Source organism: Salvelinus fontinalis, chromosome 2, assembly GCF_029448725.1.
Source record: "Salvelinus fontinalis isolate EN_2023a chromosome 2, ASM2944872v1, whole genome shotgun sequence".
Lineage (NCBI taxonomy): Eukaryota > Metazoa > Chordata > Actinopteri > Salmoniformes > Salmonidae > Salvelinus > Salvelinus fontinalis.
The window spans coordinates 43,854,631-43,864,110 of NC_074666.1; positions in this window are offsets into that span (position 1 = coordinate 43,854,631).

Sequence of the window (9,480 nt, forward strand, 5' to 3'; positions counted from 1 at the left end):
TTGGGATCTATCGCATCCCACAACTGTCCCAGACTATGTTTGGAATATTTATTTCTCGCACAGAATAGAATAGGTAAACTTTTGTACTATGGGGGATAGTAGATTCACATAAGCTAGTGATTTTGCTGTTTGTTAGGCCTACTAATCTTGTTGGCTGACGAAAAGTAAATGTGGACAGTTCTTCCAAAATGTTCAATATGCACATCAGAATTAGATAAGGACACGTACAGTTGCGTCCCTGATGTGTCTGTCTTCACTTGTAGCCTGTGAGAAAGACCCGATCAGGTGATGGAGAGCTGTGTGAGAGAGGTGAGAGGTGCAGGCAGCATTTAGGGAGAAAGGCTGCAAAAAGCATAGATTTATTATCAAGTGCTTCTCAAATTGTGAATGAGAGACTGACGAAGTGTGTACAGCCAGCACACAAAAAAACTAAGCAGAGCTCATGCCTTTCAAGTGGCTTTTCTCAAATCATCATTAGAGTTGCATCATGCAGCCTTACAATGTATTAAAAATCTAAACATATAGCCTAACGTTTGTAGAACAACTAAATTTACATGAATAACTCTAAATTAAGCATATAGAATATCCTATTTCTTTGTTAACCACTCAACACAGAATAGCTGCATGTGCGCACTCCCTCAAGTCATTTGGAGAAAATATCCTTTCTATTTTTTTCAGCTTTGTTCAAATGTATTCTTCAAACTGTAAAATAATATTAAACAATGCCACAGAATTGTAAGCAAATCTTCTCTGCTAATTGAACTTGTGTAGTCCACAGCCAAGGACAACTCAGAGTATGCTATTCTGTTCTTTCTTCATATCATGCTTCTTTAGGCCTGTCTGAAATAAATCATGGATTTATTGTGGTGGAGGCTATTTTACATGGATTTATTAGACTTTTTAAAATGTAGATGTTCCAAAGGTCAGCATCAGTGACCTGTGTGGAAGCCAAGAGATGCTAAATGTTTTTGTTTTTTAATGTTACCTTTATTTAACAAGGCAAGTCAGTTAAGAACAAATCCTTATTTACAATGACAGCCTACCCCGGCGATGCTGGGCCAATTGTTCATGGATTTATTTATTGACTATGGGACTCCCAATCACAGCAGGATGTGATGCATCCTAGATTCAAACCAGGGACTGCAGTGACACCTCTTGCACTGAAATGCAGTGCCTTAGACCGCTGAGCCACTCGTGAGCCCAATTACCGTGAGTCCGAAAGTTATTTGCTTGATAATCACTGGCTGATGAAATTTCATGACCACCACAGCCCTAGCTGTCACCATGCTTCCTCGTAGGGATGGTGCCAGGTTTCATCCAGACATGACGCTTGGCATTCAGGCCAAAGATTTCAATCTTGGTTTGATCAGACCAGAGAATCTTGTTTCTCATGGTCTTAGGGTCCTTTAGGTGACTTTTGACAAACTCCAAGCAGGCTGTCATGTGCTTTTTATGTCATGGCTTCAGTCTGGCCACTCTACCATAAAGGCCTGATTGGTGGAGTGCTGCAAACATGGTTGTCTTTCTGGAAGGTTCTCCCATCTCCACAGATGAACTCTGGAGCACTGTCAGAATGACCATCGGGTTCTTGGTCCCCTCCCTGACCAAGGCCCTTCTGATTGTTCAGTTTGGCTGGGCAGCCAGCTCTAGGAAAAGTATTGTGTTGGTTCCAAACTTCTTCCTTTTAAGAATGATGGAGGCCACTGTGTTCTTGGGGACCTTCAATGCTGCAGAACATTTTTGGTACCCTTCCCCAGATCTGTGCCTCGACACAATCCTGTCTTGGAGCTCAACAGACAATTCCTTCGACCTCATAGCTTGGTTTTTGCTCTGACATGCACTATCAACTGTGGGAGCTTATATAGACAGGTGTGTGCCTTTCCAAATCATGTAACCTCTATGGGATCGGTGTACCTAAACGGGACAATTGTTGCTCAATATGCGATAATTTGACTAGAATGACATTGTAAACAACAGCCAACTTTCCGGGACATAGACATGTCTTATATGGGCAAAAAGCTTAAATTCTTGTTAATCTAACTGCACTGTCCAATTTACAGTAGCTATTACAGAAAAAATATACCATGCTATTGTTTGAGGATAGTGCACAACAACAAAACACTTTCATCATGACAACTGGTGTCACGTGTGCTCCCTCTCCGGCCTCTAGGTCACCAGGCTGCTCGTTAGGGTGCACACCTGTTACGCGCATAATGACACTCACCTGGACTCCATCACCTCCTTGATTACCTGCCCTATATACTGTATATATGTCACTCCTTTTGGTTTCTTCCCCAGTTGCCATTGTTGCTGTTTCATTTTGGTGCGTTGTTTGTGTTTTTTGTTTTGTTCATTTATTTAATGTATTCACTCCCTGAACTTGCTTCCCGATGCTCAGCGTACATCGTTACAACTGGTTTGATACATTCACCTCTGAAGGTAAATAATGTACGTACATTCAGTAATCTTTCTCTGATTTGTCATCCTGAGGATCCCAGAGATAAAATGTAGTATAGTTTTGTTTGATAAAATCCTTTTTTCAACTCAAATGTAGGAACTTGTAACGATCGTCCTGATGCGACATAGAATGCCCACCCTAACTCACGCCCTGACCAAACCAAAATAGAGACATAAAAGATATCTAAGGTCAGGGCGTGACAGAACTGGGTTCTACAGTTTGATCCCACCGCTGTCTCTGGCTCCACACCCACCCCGCCTGGCCATCCAGATGTGTGAAGGTTTGTGTATTTTCTGTAGGGAAGCTAATGATCCATGTATGACATTCCTGGGAGTGTGTAAACTAAAGAAAAGTATTACCATAGCATTTTTGTATGTTCTCTATAGTTATGTACTTGAAAATGTATAAATTGACCAATTCAGCACATTTGGGCAAACTCCTGGCAGACTTGATACAAAATATTGTGTAGTGATGTAATTCTTCACTGGATCAGTCTGAAACCTTGCACAGACACTGCTGTGATCGTGTGGATAACCTCTAAATATATGGCATTTCAAAGATGTTGAAAAATAAATAGAAAAAGCATGGTTTCTTTTTGTATTATCTTTTACCAGATCTAATGTGTTATTCTCCTATATTAATTTCACAATTCCACAAACTTAAGTGTTTCCTTTCAAATGGTATCAAGAATATGCATATCCTTGCTTCAGGTCCTGAGCTACAGGCAGTTAGATTTGAGTGTCATTTTAGAGGAATTTACCACTGGTGGACTCCAATCAAGTTGTAGAAACATCTCAAGGATGATCAATGGAAACACGATGCACCTGAGCTCAATTTCTAGTCTCATAGCATAGGGTCTGACTACTTATGTAATAAGGTATTTCAGTTTTTAATTAATAGATTGGCAAAAATCTCTACCTGTTTTCGCTTTGTCATAATGGGTTATTGTGTGTAGATTGAGGGGACAATGTGTGGACAAAGGAATGGGGTCTGAATACTTTCCGAATACACTGTATGTACAGGTAACAGCCAAAATAATGGAAACACTTGAGTGAATGAGGCATACAACATATTTTGAAAGCAGGTGCTTCCACAAGGTGTGGTTCCTGAGTTAAATAAGCATTTAACATCCCGTCATGCTTACGGCCCTGCTACACTACACCCATCGGGCATCCGGCATTGCCATCAGCCATTGGGGGAAAGCTTCCTTTGAAATCAGTGAACGTTGCTATACTGCCCGTGTCGCGTTCGCGTTGCGTCACGTCCAATGGCAAGAATTGCCAACAGTGCTTAATTTGAGCCGGATCCTGCAGGAACTGGAACCAGCACCTCTAAGATTTGACTTAGTTCGTTCCAGCACCTATTTTCCCTGCATGATTTATTGTTTCACTGTTCGCACTAAACATTAGACTAAAAGCGATCAGCCTTAAATTAAGTTGCCTCGTTATTTTTCCCGCTCACCAGAAAGGCCATCATGTAAAAGTGTGGTGATCTGTGTAATCATCCTATCCTGCCACAATGATTCCAGACCTGCTCTCTTATTTGTACATAGAGGTTATGGGAAGTGCCAGTGCGTTAAGTAACTGATCTTGACACAGGTGTTGGTAGTGGTGGTCAGCTAGTGAAGAGGTCCCTATGTAATCATGCCACGTAGCCTGAATTTGAAACGTGGTTAAACCAAATAAAAAATTGGATAAAAGGCAATTGAGTTTGATCATTTTTCCAGTCCAAAAATCCAGAGAAAGATGGTGAATCGGACCCAGAATGAGCCAGAGAACTGTCAGTGCCGGAGGAGAGGAATGAGGGGGCAACTGTTCCTAAGGCAATGCCTTAACTAGAAGCGCTGCTAATCCTGCCAGTTCAGCATCACCACCGGCACCTCCACTAGCTAGTGGGCCTACTAGCGAGTCAGACTCAGTGGGAAAGAGAGACGGGGGGCTGGGGGGAGCGACAGTGCATCCACCGACAAGCAGGTGCAATTTGCAGTTCAAAGAACAAGCAAAAGTATAAACCAATGGCTTGTCATACAGAATTCAAAGCTGGGCTGTACAGCATGCAAAAAGGTAGGGAGCTTGGGTCTAGAAATGACTGGAGGGATTAAACTAGCTAGCAAAAGAGTGGGTGGAATGTACAGTAACATCTTCAGCCTCTGACATAAAAACAACAACAAAAAGCCCTCAGAAAAAAAGGTTTTTGAACATGCCAGAACCAAGGCGCATTTGGTGGCAGCAAGCATTGTAGACAAGGATAAAGACACCAAGGTTGTAGTTAACAATAAAAAAAATGGACTTTACAGCCAGTCTTATGAACAGCCTTAGAAGGAGGCTAAATGTCACAGCCACTGGCTCGCTCATGGCTTTGAGCAAGAAATGGGCTGTCAGGAGTTAAATGGACTTGACATGGGGAGAGTCATTGTGGGAGGTTTTGAAAACGAAGGTGGAAACGTGTATTCCTTAACAAACTTGTTCTGTACTGTGAAGTTAATCTGAATATGTGCTTCATATTATCAAATAGGCGGCCTATATATTCTCATATGTGTGTTCTGCTGTAGCCTACATTGATTCATTTTATTTGAAATTATATTTTGATATTTGTTCTACTTCTACATTGACATCTTGAAAATGACATGAAATGCAGGTCTTGTAAGCCCCACAGCTGAGTATGTGTGCATATGCATATGACGGGTGTTCTGCAGTGTCATCTAAAAGGCTTTGAATGAATCAGCACCTTGGAGAGTACTGTCCATTTCACCACAATAGATAGGAGGCTACTTGGCTGTGTACTCTGTTGGCTGCGCTGCTACACTGTGGTTTGTCACAAATGAAGCACTGATTGCCAAGGTTCAACTCTTGATGGCTGACGCACATTCATTCTATCTTGTGAATTGAAATCATGAGAATAAAGTTGATTTTGGCTGCAGATGGCCTCGACTAAACACCACTGGTTATTTTACTAAGATTTATGAAGCCAAGAAGCAGAAACTCTAGCTAGCTACATGTTCAATGTAAACAAAAGCAACTTGTGCCATTTGAATAAAGACGCTCTTCCCCTCTACTGCTCTCCACTCTCAAAACAACACGCTCTGTGTAGCTGGTAGACATCAAATCAAACTTTATTTGTCACACGCGCCGAATACAAGTGTGACCTTACCGTGAAATGCTTACTTACAAGCCCTTAACCAACAGTGCAGTTCAAAAAGAGTTAAGGAAATATTTACCAAATAAACCAAAGTAACACAATAAAATAACAATAATGAGGCTATATACAGGGGGTACCGGTACCGAGTCAGTGTGCGGGTAGATGTTAGTTGATGTAATTTGTACATGTAGGTAGGGGTGAACATCACATTGAAGTGACGCTGATGGTAACACGACGTGTATAGTGTCAGGGTCAGGTATAGAAATGCTGTGCATGCCATTATTTTGGCTACCATGGCTATCCCCCATAGGATGACAATGCCTCCATCCACAGGGCATGGCTGGTCAATGAATGGTTTTTATGAGCATCTGTCTCCAGATCTCAACCCAATTGAACCCTTATGGGAGATTCTGGAGCGGTGCATGAGGAAGTGTTTTCCACCACCATCAACAAACCTCCAAATTATAGAATTTCTTGTGGAAGAATGGTGTTGCATCCCTCCAATAGACTTCCAGACACTTGTAGAATCTATGCCAAGGTGCATTGAAGCTGTTCTGGCTCATGGTGGCCCAATGCCCTATGTAGATGTTTCCTTTATTTTGGCAATTACCTGTACATTGTACAATCCATCAGTGAGAGAGAGCCTCAAATGTCACATTAATTTGTATATATCCACAGTGTACATGGCAAAGTTGGTTCCTGTTTCAGTCATGTTTTTGGTCACATTCGCGTTGGTCAAGCAAAAACTTTACTAAAGTGTAGACTTTACAGTGAAATGATTACTTACAAGCCCTTTCCCAACAATGCAGAGTTAAAAAGTAACACAAATTTGCCAAAGGAAATAGTAACAATAAAATAACAATAACGAGACTACATACAAGGAGTACCACTACCGAGTCAATGTACAGAGGTAAGAGGTAGTTGAGGTAATTGAGATATGTAAAAGTGACTAGGCAATCAGGATAGATAATAAACGGAGTAGCAGCAGCGTATGTGAAAGAGTGTCTATATCTGAGTGTATGTGTGTGGAATCAATATGCATGTGTGTGTACGTTTTGTATGTGTGAGCGTATGTAGTGGGTGTGTGTGTCACAGGAGGTTGGTGGCACCTTAATTGGGGAGGACATGCTCATAGTAAGGGCTGGAACAGAATAAATGAAATGGTATCTAACTCATCAAACGTGGTTTCCATGTGTTTGATACGATTCCTTTAACTCCATTCCAGCCATTATTATGAGCCGTCCTCCCCTAAACAGCCTCCTGTGTTGTGTATGTTGGAGTGTCAGTATAGTGTGTGAGTGTGTGGGTAGATTCCAGTGAGTGTGCATAGAGCCGGTGCAAGAGAGTCCGTGCAAATAAAAAGGGGGTCAGGGCAGCCTTTTGATGAACTGTTCCGCAGTCTTATGGCTTGTGCGCTCTGTCACTGCTGTGCAATAGCAGAGAGAACAGTCTATGGACTTGGATGGTTGGAGACTTCTTCTGACACCGCCTGATATAGATGTCCTGGATGGCACGGAGCTCAGGCCCAGTAATGTACTGGGCCATACGCACTAGCCTCTGTAGCGGCTTATGGTCAGATGCCAAGCAGTTGCCATACCAGGCGGTGATGTCAAGACGCTCCACATGGTGTAGCTGTAGAACTTTTGAGGATCTGAGGGCCCATGCAAAATCTTTTCAGCCTACTCAGTAGGAAGATTCGTTGTCGTATCCTCTTCACAATTGTGTTGGTGTGTTTGGACCATGATACATCCTTAGCGATGTGGACGTCGAGGAACTTGAAGCTCTAGACCCGCTCCCCTACAGCCCTGTCGATATGAATGGCGGTAAAGAGCAACTGCAGAAACTTTCAATTGACTGCAGTCAAAACTTCATGACCTTAGATCACATGATTTTTGTGAAGTTCATGCAGTGGACACCGCAGGAGGTTGGTGGCACCTTAATTGGGGAGGACAGGCTTGTGGTAATGGCTGGAGCGGAATAGGTGGAATGGTATCAAACACATGGTCTCAATGCTGGTTTCCATGCTCCGTTCCAGCCATTGTTATGAGCCGTCCTGTCCTCAGCAGCCTCCACTGGTGGACATGTAGGTGCAAGTCAGACAATTTTTAACCCAATAATGCGACACACTTTGAATGATCCGCTCGAACCCTCACTGTGTCTGCGCGTGAATGTGGAAGTGTGTGTGATGAAGGGGGTAAACTGGTAACTTACATCGTATTGACATACATGGTAGAGTGGATATGGATTGCCCATGTGTGCCACATTGATATCCAATTAATGAAATAATTGTCACTGTTCAGTGTGCAATTTTTAATTGCAATTTTACCTCTGCCCAGATGGTTATGGGTATACTTTGAAGTCAAGGAATCCCACAAAAATGCTATTCAGTTAATCTATTCAGCTAGGCAGCATTACCTGTCCAGAGAGGTGGAATGTAAGAAAATGGCTTGCCATAAATTCTGCAAAAGCAGAGCCTCTGAATATTATTGTCAAAAAATCCAGGCATATCTAAACGGCCAACCCAGTCCAAATACAGGAGGAAGCATTGAATTACTTCTCTCTAATTAAAAGCAAGTTCTACTCTCTAGCGATAGCCGCGACCAAAATGCATAATCCCCCTGGTGAAATGGCAGCTATGATGTAAAAAAAAAAAAAAAACATTTAAAATAAAAAACGGGATTAAAGCGGGGGAAAAAATGTATAAAACAAGCGTCAAAGCAGACCTGGGTTCAAATAGTATTTGAAATAATTTCAGGCGGTGTTTGGTTGAGCCGCAAGGGAAGCAACAGAATACTCCCGAGTGTAAACCTCACATTTGTCACTCCAGGCAGGCTAAAGCAAATCAAGTATTTGAAAGATTTAAAATAGTATTTGAGCCCAAGTCTACTTGGCAGATATTGGCATATAGTTTCTGTGCTCTCTCTCCAGGCCAATGTGGGTCAGTGGATTACCAACAGGCTATAAAAAACTGCCATCTTGGCACGGGTCTAACGCAGTGAAACAGATCCCTCTAGTACTATTTGTGTGTGTAGGGGGATGTAGTGTGTGTGTGTATATATATATATACCGTGCATGAATTAAGTGTTTTCATGCTTTTGTGTGTGTGGAGTGGGAGCTGGTGTTGGCTTTTCATGTTGAGCATATGGCCGTGGGGTAGTGAACACTGTGAGATAAGCGCTAAACCATCTGGATGTGTAGCCTACACAAACGAGGCAAGATGAGGACACTGTTGTCTAATGTCATTTCTGTCTGTTTGTTCATGGTAGTGGCGAATAACACTATGTAACAACTCAATACAAACTAATGGAGTAACCTCTGGCCAAGGAAGCCATTGACCAAACTAACATTTACAGACACATATCCGCACGCACACGCACACACACACACAGCTGACCAAATATGAGGAGAGGCAATACAGTGATCCGAGACCAGAGTGGGCAAAATGCTTGACACATCAAGAGATTGTTTTCCTTTTGTTTGATTTTCTATGATTTATATAAGACTAACAGGTTGTCCTGTTGTTCATCCTCTACAAGTACATGAATTGTTGAAAGTGCCACTGGATTACACATTTCATTAAAAAGGTTTAGTGTCACATTTGGATTGAACGGGATGTAGTTGGAGTTAGATACCAGTTGGTTTAAAAATAATTGCAGGAGATCATCCTGAGCCACAGAATGAGATTAGTAGTCTCAAAGTATCAATAATTTAGCTTGGTTGCCGGTCTGTTTTTGCTTTAGAAAAATACTGGTAGTCTTACCAAACAACGGGAAAGTTTGGCAAGGATGAAACTCTCAGGAAAGGTACTGTACCTAGGCTAATGTCCACTGCTACTTTAGAAAGACTTCCTAGAATAAGCATTCATAACTAAGAACTTACCAGAC